The sequence below is a fragment of the Sprattus sprattus genome, assembly GCF_963457725.1.
Source record: "Sprattus sprattus genome assembly, chromosome: 10".
NCBI lineage: Eukaryota > Metazoa > Chordata > Actinopteri > Clupeiformes > Clupeidae > Sprattus > Sprattus sprattus.
Genome location: NC_137908.1, coordinates 31,122,035 through 31,138,992, shown reverse-complemented (window position 1 = coordinate 31,138,992; position 16,958 = coordinate 31,122,035). Strand labels below are relative to the sequence as shown.

Here is a 16,958-nt window from a genome sequence, read left to right as displayed (position 1 = left end):
ACCCACTGCATAATTTAGAAAAATGCTAACAAGTGACCAGGGGCTGGGGGGTGGCTTCTGTGAATGGTTAGCCTCGATCAGCCATGAAATGAATGATCAGCAAATGAGACAGGGGCTGAGGGAAGTGTGCCTTCATTTCATGACCACTACATCACTCCCAAAAGGTTGACTGCGTCAGCATCATTCAGTAACTTATTTGCTGTCTTGCTATGTCTTGTGTTGCACTTGCTTGATGTTTGACTGTTTTAGAAAAGTTGACTCGCTGTCATAAACAAAGTGAGCTAATTTCAACAGGTTTTGCTAAGTTTGGCCTCTAGCAAGACATCTTCGACATCAGCGATTGATGCTAGTAATAAGTGCTCTTGCGTCAGCTTCTTTGTAATGGTATTAGGGTAGCTATGTTGGCTTTCCTAACACAGTCAAACATAAAGCAAGTGCAACAAAAGACAAAGCAAGACAGCAAATGTGTTACTGAATAGTCCAGTAGAAAGTAGCCCCCTACCTCCAGAAACTCCATAGTGTTAATTTAAATAATGTTGAGTCCCTATTCAAGAAGCTAATGTTGCTAAGTGTTAACATGAGGTACTGGACATAATCAGACAGCTTCTACAATGTCTTTGTGTGTGTGTGTGTGTGTGTGTGTGTGTGTGTGTGTGTGTGTGTGTGTGTGTGTGTGTGTCACTAAAAACAGCCGTGTGTCAAAAGAAAACTAACACTGTTTATATTTACATTCAGTGGTGTAAGCAATAACATTTATAAAACTGTCCAGTGTTTCCTTTTATGGGGAGGTGAACATTCCTCTGCTGGGAAGGTTGTATAATACAGTGTGTGAGATTGCAGTATTGTTTAATTATCTTTTTTTATAAATAGCCCACAAACTTCGGACACAAATAAACATAAAGTCCTAACCAGAACTTCAGCAGAAAGAACAAACACAACCCTGGAATGTTACTGTTGCAGTGTAGAGAAAGAAACTTTTAACTTTTCAAACTACTCAACATCACAAATGTTTCTTTGTTCACATGTCACTGGTTTAGTTCGTGACATCTTTCCCGAAGAGCAAGATGGTGGGTCCAGTCAGTTTCAGCAGTTTTTTTCCGTGGGGATATATGAGACTCTTGTGTCTGAGAGAGGCAGTATCTAACAGAGAGGAGATTAAGCTGATGGTAAAGGTGGGCATATGGTTGCTGAAGGGGCTCTTAACATAATTAAACTGCCTAAAAGGTTTTACGTAGAGATTAATTCCACCCATTAAAGTATTTCTCTCATTATGGTACTAAATACCATAGTAATAATAGGCTTCACTTCAGAATCCACCAAAAAGCTGAAGTGCACCTCAGTGCCAGCGTAAGACTTGCTAGTGTGACCAAGCAAACAGGCTTGTTATCTTTGTAGGAGCTTTCGTGTTTGGGTGATTGCATGAGTGAGTTTTAGACCTGTGGGATTTGTTACTTCTAGTCTGGCAGTCACCACTCCTGATATGATAACTTACAGTTCAAGAGGCCCATAAGAGCCTAGAGGAGGTTTGTTTGAGGTGCTCCAAAAGCCAAGAGACATTTGACATTGAATTAGCCATAAAACAACACTGATCTGGGATAAAAAAAAATAAAAAACACTTCATAAAGACATGGAACAAATATTATCCCAGAGGACAAACAGAATAAATAGCTATTGGCTAACTGCTAGCTCATAATCATTCCTAGCCTTTAACATGCAGAACATGTCAATGTCCTCCTTTCTCTCTCTGCCCTGTCACACTCACACAGCACTGAAGGAAATGCTACAGCTATTAGCTTCACTTTCACCTCTCAGACAGCCCTTTGCCAGCTTTACGAGAGGCTTTCTCCCCAGCATCTGCTTTGCATTTCGATGAACTCCACACTGCTTCCTCCCTGGCCCAACATTCCTGGCTCCCACAGGGGTCTTTCCTCCGTGTCCAACGAAAATTACATCACAAGATGTTGACAGTTCGAGGCCTCAAGCAGAGCAAATGCCAGGATACACAAACTGTCCCCCAACGTCCATTATCACTTAACAGTTCGCTGCCAAAACGACTGTCTCTTTATGCTATCAGAAATATATGACCTCATTTTTTTTCCCAATGGGACATTGTGAACACGAATGTCAGGCTGAAGATGCAATGACATGACAGAGTAGTACAGCTCGCCCACTAGATGTGCTTCAGTTCATCGAGCCCTTAATTAAGGACTTACAGTACAGTTCTAGACAGAGGTGTCAAGTAACGAAGTACAAATACTTCGTTACTTTACTTAAGTAGAGATTTTGGGTATCTATACTTTACTGGAGAATTCTTTTTTTCAGACGACTTTCTACTTTTACTCGTTACATTTTCACGCAAATATCTGTACTTTCTACTCCCTACATTTTAAAAATAACCTCGTTACTCCTTATCATTAGGTTTCCTCCGGTAGGAGGTAACCTATTGTATCTGTTAGTATTATTATTATTCTTCCGTAATGGGAGTCAATGGCAGCCCCTAGAACCATATGGTAACTTTTTGTGTGTCCTCATTAAGGACATTCCCTTCTTCATTCACACCAAGTTTCATGGCTCTCATTACACCACTCTAGCGCCACCAACAGGTCAAAGTTGGACTTTTGTAACACACGCAACTTTTGAACCGTATGACCGATTTTCAAAAATGAGGTACCATTGGATTCCCTGGATCAAGGCGAATTAAACCCACCACATGGCGTCAATTTCCAGTTATAGATTTTCCGCTATTTCCGGTTTTATCAAAAAAACTTTGAAAGCCTACTCCTCCTTCAATTTTTGGCAAATCTTCTTCAAAATCACCAGAGATGATCTTCAGACCTAGCCTCACAAAATTTATGGAAAGAATTTTGATCCTTACAACCGTTTGTCCGGTACAGCCACTCAAATTCAGCTGAAAAGTCGCCAAACAGGAAGTGAAGTCATATCTTGGCAAATCTTTGTGAAATCAACACCAAACTTGATATGTCACTGAAAGACACTACAACATGTTCCCATGTGCAAAGGCAACTTCATATCTTAAAAAATGATTGATATAAAGCAAATTGGATACATTGTTAAAGCTAAAATAATGCTTTACACATCAACAGGTCAAAAAGTGATACTCTGATTCAATCACAAGTTCATGTGAAGACACTTGAGAATGTTAAGTACACAAATCTGAAAAAAAGTTGAAGGTGAAAAGTGGATTTTTGGTGAATATTTGAAACATGCATGCTCGGCTCATTTCTAGGGTGATTTTCAGTAGAAGGTCTCTCTCTCTGCTCCTTTGCTCCTCCGCGCGTGTGTGCGCTCCAGATTTTTTTTTTTTTCTCTCTCTCTCTCTCTCTCTCACTCACTCACTCACACACACACACACACACACACACACACACACACACACACACACACACACACACACACACACACACACACACACACACACACACACACACACACACACACACACACACACACACACACACACACACACACACACACACACACACACACACACACACACACACACACACACACACACACACACACACACACAGGCTCCTTTGACACGCGCAAGCACACACACACAACATTTAAGGAAATGTAGGGATGACCACACCCCTTCTCACTCTTAGCTTGAAGCCATGGCCCTTGAGGATCTTCAAAGTAATGCATTTGAAATGTAATATCCCATTGGCAAGTCTGCAGCATGGATCTTTCTATACAGTGACAAATTGTCACAAAAATATATTTTTGGTCTGTTTTCATTCAGGCTTGTCATCGTTCAAAAACACACGTCACACACAAAAAACCTAGCCGGATAAATCGCGCCATCCGGATAGAGTGAATTTGATTGTGGTTGGATGAGAAGTATGAACAGATATAGCCTACCATTCCGACACCCTATTGTTTTTCTACGCGATGCACCTGCAGATGACACAAATCAACTGTTAGGCTACAAATCACGTAACTCTCCAGCAAGGACAGCTGAAAAGCCCATTACAAAAATGTTCGTGTCAGAGAACTCCTTCACCAGCGAAATATCAAACTCCCAACCAAGTGTCAGCGAGGAGGTTGATGGCCAACAACACCAGCCAACCCTTGTACATCCCTGGCCGTACCTTGAATTTTTTTGAGATGCAAGCTCTGCGCACCCAAGTACCACGAGCTAATGGCTTTCAAAAACTCGCCGTCGAATTTGAAAAAGCATATTGAGGTGAACCTGCTGCTTTTGCGGCTGAACAAACCGTATTGGTAGTGTGATGTACATACAGGAAGGTCTCGTCCAATAAAGGTTATTGATAACATTCCACTGAAGTTTGACTTTTTGCACTATTACAATGCTTATAGGAAACTAGTTATCTTGTCTTCCGCTCCATGAAACGCATGTTAATGCTTATTAGTACACATATGGTACCTTAATGTATTTGCATTCATAAAATGTAATAATTTTCAATGGGCATATATGCAGCTGAAACGGGTAGCCTAGTGCATCGGACATTTTTCAACATTACATTTTAATACAACATTATAGTCATTTTGGCCTTTAGAAAAATAATATTTTTTGAGGGAGGTGGGGTAGTGCATAGGCCCCTGTCCTTAAAGGGAAAAAAATTCTTACATTACTTTTACTTTTCTACTTTGAAGTAGTTTTGAAACCAGTACTTTTATACTTTTACTTAAGTAAAAAGCTTGAGTTGATACTTCTACTTTTACAAAAGTATTTTTAAACCCTTGTATTTATACTTCTACTTAAGTAATGAATGTGAATACTTTTGACACCTCTGGTTCTAGAAGTGCTTCAGTTCATCGAGCCCTTAAGGACTTACAGTACTGACTACTAGATGTGCTTCAGTTCATCGAGCCCTTAATTAAGGACTTACAGCACAGTACTAGAAGTGCTTCAGTTCATCGAGCCCTTAAGGACTCACAGGACTGACGCTCTCTTGGGGTCCCATAAAAGACCTTCAACCACAAGGACATTGGCACTGATGCAGGTTGTAAGCACACAGATATAATTAAACAGCATGAGTGACCACCATCATTGTTTCCACATCTGCTTCACTGAAAGGAGACTCATTCAGCCCCCCTCCCAAAAAGGCACTATGGAGACATTCCTGGGCTGTTCCATGGCAATGCAGGCCAAGAGAAATCTCATCTGTGTGCAAAGATGAATCTAGATGGTGACACAGCCAGTGTGTTTCACAGCATGGGGCTCTCAGTAACTCAGGAACATAGTGACTTGGTGACAAAGGACTTACATCATTGCAAGAAAGGGCCTGATACTTTTTACAGTTGATTGTGAGATTCTCTTTAACACTTCAGTGATTAGGGATTCCATCTTTTCCTTGGGTTCTATGGAAAGCCAAAAATGACATAATTAAAAATAAATACATATGTAAAAATGTGAGTCATAAATAAATAAAATGACTAAAAATGCACCAAAGAAAAGCATTAGAAAAAATATATCATGCAGTTATGTGAATGGAAATGGAAAATGAGTCTTTTTTTATTTACTGTTAAATTTTTTTACGCTTACATTTATTCCCAAATACATTTCTTCCTCCTTTTATTTTTCTATTTATTTACACATTTTTTACCGTACTATTTCCCGCACCGTATTTATTTCTTCTCGCGCCTTTTTACATTTCTTTCTCCTACATTTACATTTCTGGCTGCATTTATTTCTGGCTGCATTTATTCCGTATTCATTCTTGTCTCAGTATGCAAATGAGGTGGGCTATCATTGGCCAGCGCACCGTCTCTCTCATTGGTCGAGCTGCTTACCCCACTCTCCCCTAGCTCTGTATTCTTATAACCAAAGCTATGCAAGCTAACCAGCTAACTCACGTTAGTCACCTTCACACACACATATCACCTTCACACACACTGATCATACCCAAGCTGTCAACCTTAACGTATGAGGTTTATCGTTTTGCTTGCCATGGTTCAGTTTGTTTAGCTAACGGAAGCTAAGCAGTGAACAGTTAGTTTAGCTAACGGAAGCTAACCAAGTTAAACAGTGCACCGTTAGTTTAGCTAACAGAAGCTAAGCAAGTTAACCACAACCAGTGCACATCAGCAGTTGAGATCCTTGTCCGCTCTCGTCAGCTCGGTTGTAACGTGAACTGCAGGACGTGATAGCTTTTGCAGAGCTTTGTCAACACAATATTCCCCCTAATGACAAGTGAGAAAAAAATCGCTGGATTTGTCACCCAAACCCATGAAATCAGGCCACACATAACGTGAGGATTGTAATGACTCTAAGGCAATGTGTGCAGCTCTTTAACTTTCTCAAAAAGTTGATAGATAGTCTCTTTATTGATCCCTCGTGGAAATGAACTGTCGTGCATCTACAATGAAAGTACTATACACCAAAGCTATAAAATGAGACGTTTGCGTCCCCTATTTTGTTGCTACATCCCACTGCACAACAGGTAGCGGGCATCTTCGTTTGAGTATGGCGTATTGTAGCGAGCGAGCAGGGTTAGAAATCTGGAGTCAAGGTCTCAGCCACATAGACATCCTATTACGCTCAGCCATCTCTGCGAAGCCTCGAAGCTCCCTCGCCACCATACTCCAAGTGATCGGTGGATTCATTAAAAAAAAATTGTGATTCAAATTGCATCAAAATAGCTTTCAATCTCTTCCTATCTCTCCATACAGCTTCTCAGTTCTCACCAACACTTAGGCCAGAGGCCTAGCGAGACCAATGAGCGACACGGTGCGCTGGCCAATGATAGCCCACCTCATTTGCATACTGAGACAAGAATGAATACGGAAATAAATGCAGCCAGAAATAAATGCAGCCAGAAATGTAAATGTAGGAGAAAGAAATGTAAAAAGGCGCGAGAAGAAATAAATACGGTACGGGAAATAGTACGGTAAAAAATGTGTAAATAAATAGAAAAATAAAAGGAGGAAGAAATGTATTTGGGAATAAATGTAAGCGTAAATAAATGTAACAGTAAATAAAAAGGACTCATTTTCCATTTCCATTCACATAACTGCATGATATATTTTTTCTAATGCTTTTCTTTGGTGCATTTTTAGTCATTTTATTTATTTATGACTCACATTTTTACATATGTATTTATTTTTAATTATGTCATTTTTGGCTTTCCATAGGGTTCTACTAGGTCCAGCAGTAATTGGAATCGGGATGTCCATGAGGAAATGTATTCAGTAATGCCTTCCAAGGGTCATGAAAATATCTGATGTGTTCATGTTCTAACAATAGCTATCCTGGGACAGTATCTTCGTAGCTTGTGTTCATGTGGTTCTGATCCCATTGAGCTGGTCACTAATGCCAGGATCAGACTACACAATATTTTAGTCTTTCACGATATTCACCATGTCAGATCAGGCAATCGTGGTGCCATCAAGTCTTGGCATGTCTTGGTTGGGAGACTGGCCATATACTACAAGTCTGAGCCAGACAGTTCATTGTTTACGTCCTTGTGTGTCCACGTCCAGGTCGTCACAGAGGAGGAATCAAGATATGATCAATCATGGCTACAGAAACAACATGTGCGATGGCTACAGAAGGGCTATGTGTGATGCTGGTGGTCTTGGGTTCAGCTAAGATAAAGCAAAGAAAGAAAGGACTGTTGAGGACCGGTTTCTGTAACAAGTGTCATCAGAAAAGGCTTTGTGCAAATGTTTCTCTGTATTCATAAGAATTGTAATTTTTAAGAGGTCCCTTTTTAACATCAGAACAATTAAGAGCATAAAAAGTAATATACTCATGTCTTAAAAGAGAACTTGAGGTAACAAATGTGTTATGTCAAGAACATTACATAAATGGAGCTAGCTACCAGGTTCACTATATGAACGCAAGAGAGCACTCTGTCGTCAGTGTGAAGGATCACATCGTAGGAGTTCTGACATGCTAGACTTTTCGCCAGAGGGAAAGTGGGGCGCCCCAGATGTCATATCGCTGTTCTTCGATGATGTTACACTATAAGGCAAGCTTGTCATTCCCAATGTTAATAATTTGTTGGTAACGACACAAAAGTGTTTAAATCGGGCTGAATTCATATAGTCTAGTCCTGGCATAAGAGAGCACAACAAACCCAGTTTCTGTTACAGGCCCACTCAGTCCTCGGATGCACAAAGAGGCTTTTGTGGGGAAACCCCTCGGCACAAACTCTCAAAGCATTGTTCCAGCATTTTGTCACTGACAAAGTTCATTACCTCACAGGTCAAGGGGTCAGCTCCATGAAATATGTTAGAGGTTTAGCTGGATGCAGACAGAACAGAGGATCCTGATGTAAGGCTGCATTGCTACGGCTAAAAAACATCTAGACGATAGGAGTTCAAAGCCATCCAGCTATTTACAATGGACAGGCTTGGTCATTCATAAGGCACTGTCATCAAAGGACACTTATTAGATGTGTTTTTATGGATTATTGATTCAGCTTTCCCAAAGGAATAAGAGCCGAAGATTTAGAAGTTGCTTGCTCTTTCCAGTGACCTCAACAATAAAATGTTTTAGTCATACCAGTCGAAAAATACTTCAAGTGTTTAAAGTTAAGGCATTATTAACTACTTACTAACCGAGCGTGAGGTCATGCAGGGAAATATCAGAAATATCAATTTTATCTACCGAGCGATTGCGAGAAAAGCCGAAGTCTGATATTTCCATGCATTACCGAACGGTCGAGGTTAGTAAGTTGTTTATTATATGGCATTTATGGCATTGAAAATAAATGGTAATTGTAAATAGAAAACATGTAGTTTTGTACAGCTCTCAAGTCTTCTCACGACACAGTGTAGTTCAGGTGTTGCCTAGCAAACAATGACTTGCTAACTTCAAGTTACAATGATCAATGGACTCATAGTAGTCATGGATTCTGCCAGAGAAATGTTTGAAAAAGTCTATCGAGTCAGTGAGAGGAGCAAGTGTGCAGTGGTGTGCTTGAGCCTGTGAGTCTGGTGACACAGCAGATGAAGTGATTACAGTGAATCATTACATAAACAAGGGCTTCGAATACACATTAAGCGGATCAGAGAAAAACACATTTCTGGAATGTGTCGTATACGCTCAAAATCGCTGGGCCAACAGGGTGTAATGTAGACTGTCAAAACCAAATGCCACCATCTACCACGTTACCCATTACAATTTAACATACGTTAGCATGTAAGCTGGACACAAACATGCCAGCCTATGACAGCAGTGTTTGTTGTCAGGCCTGGGTGGCAGTGTCTAAGGTGATGTGTCCATAAACACAGAGGCGTGACAGTGAAGCACTTTTGTACAGTAGCAGGCGTTTACAGTGGCTGGTGACAAGAGGGATGCACTCAGCACCAGGCCCCCGCCGGAGTCTCTCCTCAACCGTATGCATAATGCACAGGCTAGCCACGGGGCCAGACACAGTGACCGCAAGTGTGTGTCCAGATCAATGGACAATAGCCACACGGCCACAGATGCTGTTGGCACAGTGTAAACACACATGGAATTTACTCAGCGGTGGAGTGGTGGGCTAGGAGACGCACACTACTTGGAAGGGATTCCTTTAAGGGTGCGTGGGTGATGGCTGACAAAGCTTAGTTTGATCCCCCACCATCAGGTCTGGGCTTTAAAAGAAGTCTTGCTGTAAAGGACAAGTGATTGTTGGGATGGGGGGGAGGGGGGGTGTCATTGTGTGCCTGATCAAAGAAGCTCCTGTGCAGAGGAGAGGGAAGGTCAGGCATTCACACCGTCAGCGTAAGAGCTTCGGTAAGCCATTTAAGGAGATACGGCCCTGTGTGAACTGCACACACAGACAGATCATGTCATCCCCTGCTGCCAAAGCAAACCAGAGCAGAGAGAAATGCTTGCAACATTTCCGAGTGATTTTGCCCCATGTTGTCACATACTGTTACATAACGTGCAACTAAATAAATCCCAGTATTTTAGGATACGCACTCCTTGAACAGAATGACATCCTAACCTCTGCGGTGCTTTAAGTGCATGTAGTTGGCAATTTGTCTCAACCTTTAACGAGATGGAGAGCAGTGTTAGACGCATCAAAGGGAATAGCTGAACAAATACAAACAGTACGTACGCACACATTCAAAATAGCCCAAAAACCTTAAACCTTCAATATGGATGCTGTGTATTGTACTGTACACAACGCGGAGAGCATAACGAATATTATTGTACCCGAATGTAACCGGCAGAACTGCGGTCCTGTTCTAAAGCAGCCACCGTAGCTCCGGTCCGGCTCTGCCACGCCCCCGAGTAGCACTCCGTGGCTGTTCATTACTTAGCTAAAGTGCTGCGCCTATATAACCATCTCACCAGGTAGGGAAATACAGGTGTCTGGGTTTCCACATTCTTGCTCTGGGTGCTATTGTTGCATAAGGTATGTGCCCCTGTTTTATTTCAACTATGAATACAGCTTGTTAGCAATTCAGCTAAATGATCTTTCATGCATAAAGTGACTATTTGGCAACAGGTGTTTACCGTTCACCCAAACGCTTCCGGGTATGCCTGTACGCTACCGAAGGTCTGGGTTAGACACCGAGCAAGCACACCCGATGTAACGGACGGAAGACTGGTTGAAGTGTTGGTTGGGAAACGCCTGGAGCTTTATGTTCCGTGGGTGTTCCGTCAGTGACGCATGCACATAAAGGTAACCTGCGACAATACGTGCTGTCATATTCATCATAATGTGAGTGCTCATTTTGAATCATTGTTCATGACAGATTGTTGGTTCCTTTATCTAGGAAGATTTGCCACTGCTGCTTTGCCTGTAGTAAAATTTGTGTGCTTTCAGCTTTTGACATCGTTTTATCTTGTTTGCTTTTATCTTGGTTTGGTTGACTAAACCTAGGTGTGAGCTAGGTTTAGCGTGCTGATTTTTATCACTTTTATTATTGTCCCCTCTCCTCCCTGCGGTGCTAGAGTGATTTGTGCTGTAGTGGCTGCCCTAGCATTGTTTCCCTAGTTTGAGTAGGCTTTTCCATAGCTAGAACTCTGCCTGGTTTTAGCCAGTTAGGCTTAACTCCAACCCCTCCTTCCCTTTCCTCCCCAGAGGGTGGTAGCTGTCTGCGGGGCAGGTCACTGGATCCGAGTCCTTCTTCTTCGCGCACTGCATGTCCTTTTCTGAGTGGTAACTTGTACCTCACCATTTTCTGTTATCCTTGTTTGCAGTGCTTGTCCCTATGTGTGTTGTGTGTGTGTGTGTGTGTGTGAAAGTGTGAGTAGGTAAACGAATCAAGAGCACGGGTGGCGTGTCGGTCTCACTCCTTTCCCCAGGACAGGTAACCCCCCCCTGCAGCAGCTGCTCCCTATGCCCCCTACCATGGAGGCAGTCATTACTCCCTCTCTTGCCTCATTTTAATGTCAGTTAGCCATGTATTAATAAATATTATTTTTCTCTTTGAAATACCACGTCTCTGTCGTCACTAGAACGTACCTGGGCGTGAGCCCGCTTGTCTCTCTCAGAAGGTACAATTACACAACAACATATCTTGGTGAGAAAGGCACCAAGTGGCGTAGTCGCATAGCAGAGCCAAGACCTAACTACCACTAGGTTACAATTGGCGTAGTTCGGCAGGATCTGGTACACAGAGACGTGTATTTCTGGTTTGTTTTGTTTTTCTTTGTGTTTTTGTTAAAAGCTGTGTAATAGAACTTTTAGGCAAAGCAGCAGTTGGCACGTCGTGGGACATCTACACTGGACAACAACAGCGCCCCGACTGGCTGACGGCAGATACCCTGTTTTGTTTATTTGTGTTTTAGTTTTTTTGCCTGACTAACTGCACTGTTCTTCGTTTGTAGTCATGGATAACGAGCTACGGGAACTGAGGGAGCAGGTGCGGCAACTTCAGGCAAAGAAAGAACACTTACAGCAGGGACGAGTGTTGTACCTCCCTAGCGAAAAAAAGTGCCCAATGTTCAGGGGCAGAGCGGGGATGGGTATTGTGGAATGGGTGGAAGAAGTGTATGCTAGCATAAGGGCAAGACACTTGGACGCACTTGATCAAGCCTATTTTATTTTTGACCACTTGGATGGGGAGGCTAAGGATGAGATCAAGTATAGGACTAAGGCCGAGAGGGAGGATCCAGAAAAGGTCTTATCTATACTGAAAGAACTCTATGGTTGTCCAAAATCTTACATTGCCTTACAAGAGAGCTTTTTCTCTAGAAGACAACTTCATGGAGAGTCCTTTCTAGCATATTCGCATGCCCTTTATTCTCTCATGAATAAAGTGACCCAGAGTTCCCCTGTTGCAGTGCCTAACCCTGATGTCCTTTTGCGGGATACATTTGTAGAGCATCTCCTTGACCTCGATCTCCGCAGGGAGCTGAAGCGGTTGGTCCGCCAGACCCCAGGGCTTTCTATGTTGGAAGTACGAGCTGAAGCCGTCCAGTGGGAGCGTGAAGGTAGGCCCAGTGGTTTCGCTAGAGGTGGAAGTTGTTCTGTCCCATCCCTCTGTACCATGCAGTCCTCTACAGTCCAGCAGAACAGCTACCTACCCCAGGAAAACCCATTAAAGTTGGAGATGACCGAATTAAGAACAATGTTGCTTGCACAGCAAGAACAGATTCACCAGCTCATTAGCAGCTTGGCTATGTTGCAGGTACCAGTAGGCCAGGCTAGGCCTGGACGTTCTCCCTCTGTTGTTTGCAGGCGATGCCAGAGGCCTGGGCATTATGCTAGAGAGTGTGATGGTGATCGAGCGGTTCCTGTGCAGCAGACTGTGGCGCCACGAAGGAATGAGCGGCATGACCAGAGGTTACAGAGTCAAGTACAGCGGACCATGCTGAAGCCAGCCCTACGGAGTCACTGGCCAGACCTCCCTGCTGCACCTCCAGAACCCCCAGAACAGCATGACCAGCGGGTTCCCCGTCAAGTACAGCAGACCATGCTGCAGCCGGTCCCATGGAGTCACTGGCCACCCCCCCCTGCTGCACCTCCAGAACCCCCAGTAGCGGAGCCCGAAAGTACTGAAGAGGATGAGGCGGGACAGTTGGGCATTGTTAGTCCTCCTGATGCTTCAATGCAACATGCACCACCCAACCCGGCTCTTTCTCCTGCAGCAGCCTCTGGGTCTGTAAATCCCTATGAGCAGATTGAACTGCCTTTTCCTAGCCTTGCTCTACCTGTCCCCACAGATCCGGGCCCTGGTGGTCGTGTACGTATACTACCTCCACGGAGGACATCCCGGGGCACTGCAGGAAGGCATGGAAACCCCAATCACCTCCCAGTGTCGGTGACTAGGACCACCGTGGATGGGACTATGAACTCCCAGGTGCCTGGCTCTATTAATAGGACTACAGCAGGTTTCCGACCCTGGTTTTAAGAGCTCATTTTAGGATTGTATTTATTATATAGGGTGTTTTTTTTGTTTTATCTGCGGGACGCCGATAACAAATGGGGGGGTAGAATGTAACCGGCAGAACTGCTGTCCTGTTCTAAAGCAGCCACCGTAGCTCCGGTCCGGCTCTGCCACGCCCCCGAGTAGCACTCCGTGGCTGTTCATTACTTAGCTAAAGTGCTGCGCCTATATAACCATCTCACCAGGTAGGGAAATACAGGTGTCTGGGTTTCCACATTCTTGCTCTGGGTGCTATTGTTGCATAAGGTATGTGCCCCTGTTTTATTTCAACTATGAATACAGCTTGTTAGCAATTCAGCTAAATGATCTTTCATGCATAAAGTGACTATTTGGCAACAGGTGTTTACCGTTCACCCAAACGCTTCCGGGTATGCCTGTACGCTACCGAAGGTCTGGGTTAGACACCGAGCAAGCACACCCGATGTAACGGACGGAAGACTGGTTGAAGTGTTGGTTGGGAAACGCCTGGAGCTTTATGTTCAGTGGGTGTTCCGTCAGTGACGCATGCACATAAAGGTAACCTGCGACAATACGTGCTGTCATATTCATCATAATGTGAGTGCTCATTTTGAATCATTGTTCATGACAGATTGTTGGTTCCTTTATCTAGGAAGATTTGCCACTGCTGCTTTGCCTGTAGTAAAATTTGTGTGCTTTCAGCTTTTGACATCGTTTTATCTTGTTTGCTTTTATCTTGGTTTGGTTGACTAAACCTAGGTGTGAGCTAGGTTTAGCGTGCTGATTTTTATCACTTTTATTATTGTCCCCTCTCCTCCCTGCGGTGCTAGAGTGATTTGTGCTGTAGTGGCTGCCCTAGCATTGTTTCCCTAGTTTGAGTAGGCTTTTCCATAGCTAGAACTCTGCCTGGTTTTAGCCAGTTAGGCTTAACTCCAACCCCTCCTTCCCTTTCCTCCCCAGAGGGTGGTAGCTGTCTGCGGGGCAGGTCACTGGATCCGAGTCCTTCTTCTTCGCGCACTGCATGTCCTTTTCTGAGTGGTAACTTGTACCTCACCATTTTCTGTTATCCTTGTTTGCAGTGCTTGTCCCTATGTGTGTTGTGTGTGTGTGTGTGTGTGTGTGTGTGAAAGTGTGAGTAGGTAAACGAATCAAGAGCACGGGTGGCGTGTCGGTCTCACTCCTTTCCCCAGGACAGGTAACCCCCCCCTGCAGCAGCTGCTCCCTATGCCCCCTACCATGGAGGCAGTCATTACTCCCTCTCTTGCCTCATTTTAATGTCAGTTAGCCATGTATTAATAAATATTATTTTTCTCTTTGAAATACCACGTCTCTGTCGTCACTAGAACGTACCTGGGCGTGAGCCCGCTTGTCTCTCTCAGAAGGTACAATTACACAACAACATATCTTGGTGAGAAAGGCACCAAGTGGCGTAGTCGCATAGCAGAGCCAAGACCTAACTACCACTAGGTTACACATACATTTCCCTAAATGGTGGAACAATAAAACAAAAACAACAAACAAACACAAAAACACATGGGCACTTTGCCTGGGGTCTGGCCCTCTTGGTCTCACTGTTGACGCTCTGTGTCTCAGGGCCAGCTGCTCCGATGCCCTGCTCAGACATGCATGGATGCATAATTCACACACATGTGGGCTGCTGCTGCTGCTGATGGTCCAGCACAGGCCTACTGTTCTACTGTTCTCCCCCACAGCTGGTGCAGGGAGGCGCTGAAGGATGACCTCTGTCAGAGGAGTCTGCTGATGCCCACATCTCAGCCTCCGCTCAAGCAGCCACTGCCCCAAACAAGGCGCTTACTGGCCATGTTCCATGTAGACTGGTGCCACTGAAGTGTAGATAATTAGTTGTGGCGAACAATGTAATATATGTTGACTTGGAATTTTGTTTGTCTCCACAACAAACAATGCTGTGACAGTCAGTGATTAGTTCCCAGACGGTCGAAGCAGCAGATCTTGGTAATGATACGGTCTCTTTGGAAGTCTGGGCTAACTCTCCTAAAGCGCATGGGCTGGTCACCGCCAAATCACCAAAGACGTTATTTTCCATACATCATAGACGTTATTTTCACAATACAAAGTACGGCACACAAGGTCATACATAAATAAAGCCTATCACAGCTGGTCCAGGCCAGGTGAACCCCTTGGGAATGCCTTTGAGGTAACAACAGTGACCTGCTGCTGATGACACAGAGATGTGCCGTGTTCCCACTCACAACACTGATCATATCTCTTACCATTTGAGAGCATAATAGGACACTATAAAGTGTACCGATATTTCACTTAAGTAAAGCAGTTCTGGGTCCATAAAAGTAGTCAGTCAGAATAGCTCTCTATGGCAGCCAAATAGATGAGTTTGGAGAAAGTGTGCAAACTTTGCAGGGAGTGCACCCGCACATCTTTTAAAACAAGCATGGCGTGAGAGCGGCACACCCTCCACGCGATATCCAGTGTCTGGCCCCCGGGGAGGCTAACACCCACGCTGCTCCCAGCTCCCTGCTGTCTCCCTGGAGAGCCAGGGGCCACAGCTGTGCACCGTTGGCCCCCACGCTGGGGAGAGAGGGGACCCCTGACAGGGTGCGTTTGTGCCCGAGTTTCCCCTGGGACATGCACGGACTGTTAATGACAGCAACTTTTTAAAGGGCAAGAGAGAGTGTGTGTGTTTGAAAGAGGGGTGGGGGGTGGACAAAAAGAAAGGGGAGAGAAACTCCTGGCAGACAGAAAGAAAAAAGAAATGTCATTCCCTTGGAATTCTGGTACGGAAAAATGGGTGAAAAGGGAAGGGAAGGGAAAGGAGAAGCAAAGAGAGCTCCATCCAAGAGCCAGATTAGGGGGGGAGGCTGGATGATAAGGTTGCCTTCCTGCATGCCAATGCACTGAGGGCCTGTGAGACACAGCCAGGGAGATGGACATCCCATCATGAGGAGCTCTCCTCCTCCCCTGTGTGTGTGGTCATACTGTTCAACGTGCTAAATTACAAGCACTTAACAGTAATTAATGAACTTATTGTTATCTTTTTCTTAATTGTTTTGTTAGGAAGCACTAAAGTTTAGGAGGGTAGGCCTAGTCCACAGTCCCCCCCATCCTCCTCCTCACACACTGGAGGAGCACGAGGCTTCCTCCATCCTTGTTTCTGTCGCATTAAGAGGAGCAGTGCTGACAGAGGAGCCTGGGAGGTCAGTGCCTGTTTAATTGTCCAGACCAAACTGTCGTTGAGACTAAGCCCCTGGGCTTTGTGTCTCGTATCCCCCTTCTCCCCTCCCCTCCTCTCCTCTCCTCTCCTCTCCTCTCTCCCCTCCACAGCCACGGGCTAGAGGACAGCAGGGCAGAGCACACAAAACAGAGCAGCCTCCTCTCCCACCCCCATCCAATGTCCTTTCACACTGCCCCCTCGTCTTTGTTGCAAGGAGGCCATGCAGAGACAGCCTGTGTGTGTGTGTGTTAGATAGAAAAGGGGGAGAGAGAGGGGGAACGAGAGAAAAATAAATGTACACAGAGCACAGGATGATAAAGTATATGAGCAGACTCACCTCCTTGTGTGCTGCAGTGCTTCCTAACCAGCTGGTCTCGAGTGCCGTGCCTCTGTGGTCAGGCTTTAATCCCAAACCACCTCCCCTTACAACTTCACGCTACGAGACTGACCAGCGTTTGCAGCCCTG

At 44.5% G+C, this 16,958-nt stretch overlaps 1 protein-coding gene across 1 annotated transcript in view; it reads right to left on the bottom strand.

Annotated features, from left to right (window-relative positions):
* Nucleotides 1–16,958, bottom strand: part of arhgef10la (Rho guanine nucleotide exchange factor (GEF) 10-like a) — a 128,352-nt gene extending 111,394 nt beyond the window's left edge. The window contains exon 1 of the mRNA XM_080845657.1: nt 16,830–16,958. The gene's annotated coding sequence lies outside the window, so the exon portion shown is untranslated. The remainder of the gene's footprint in view (nt 1–16,829) is intronic.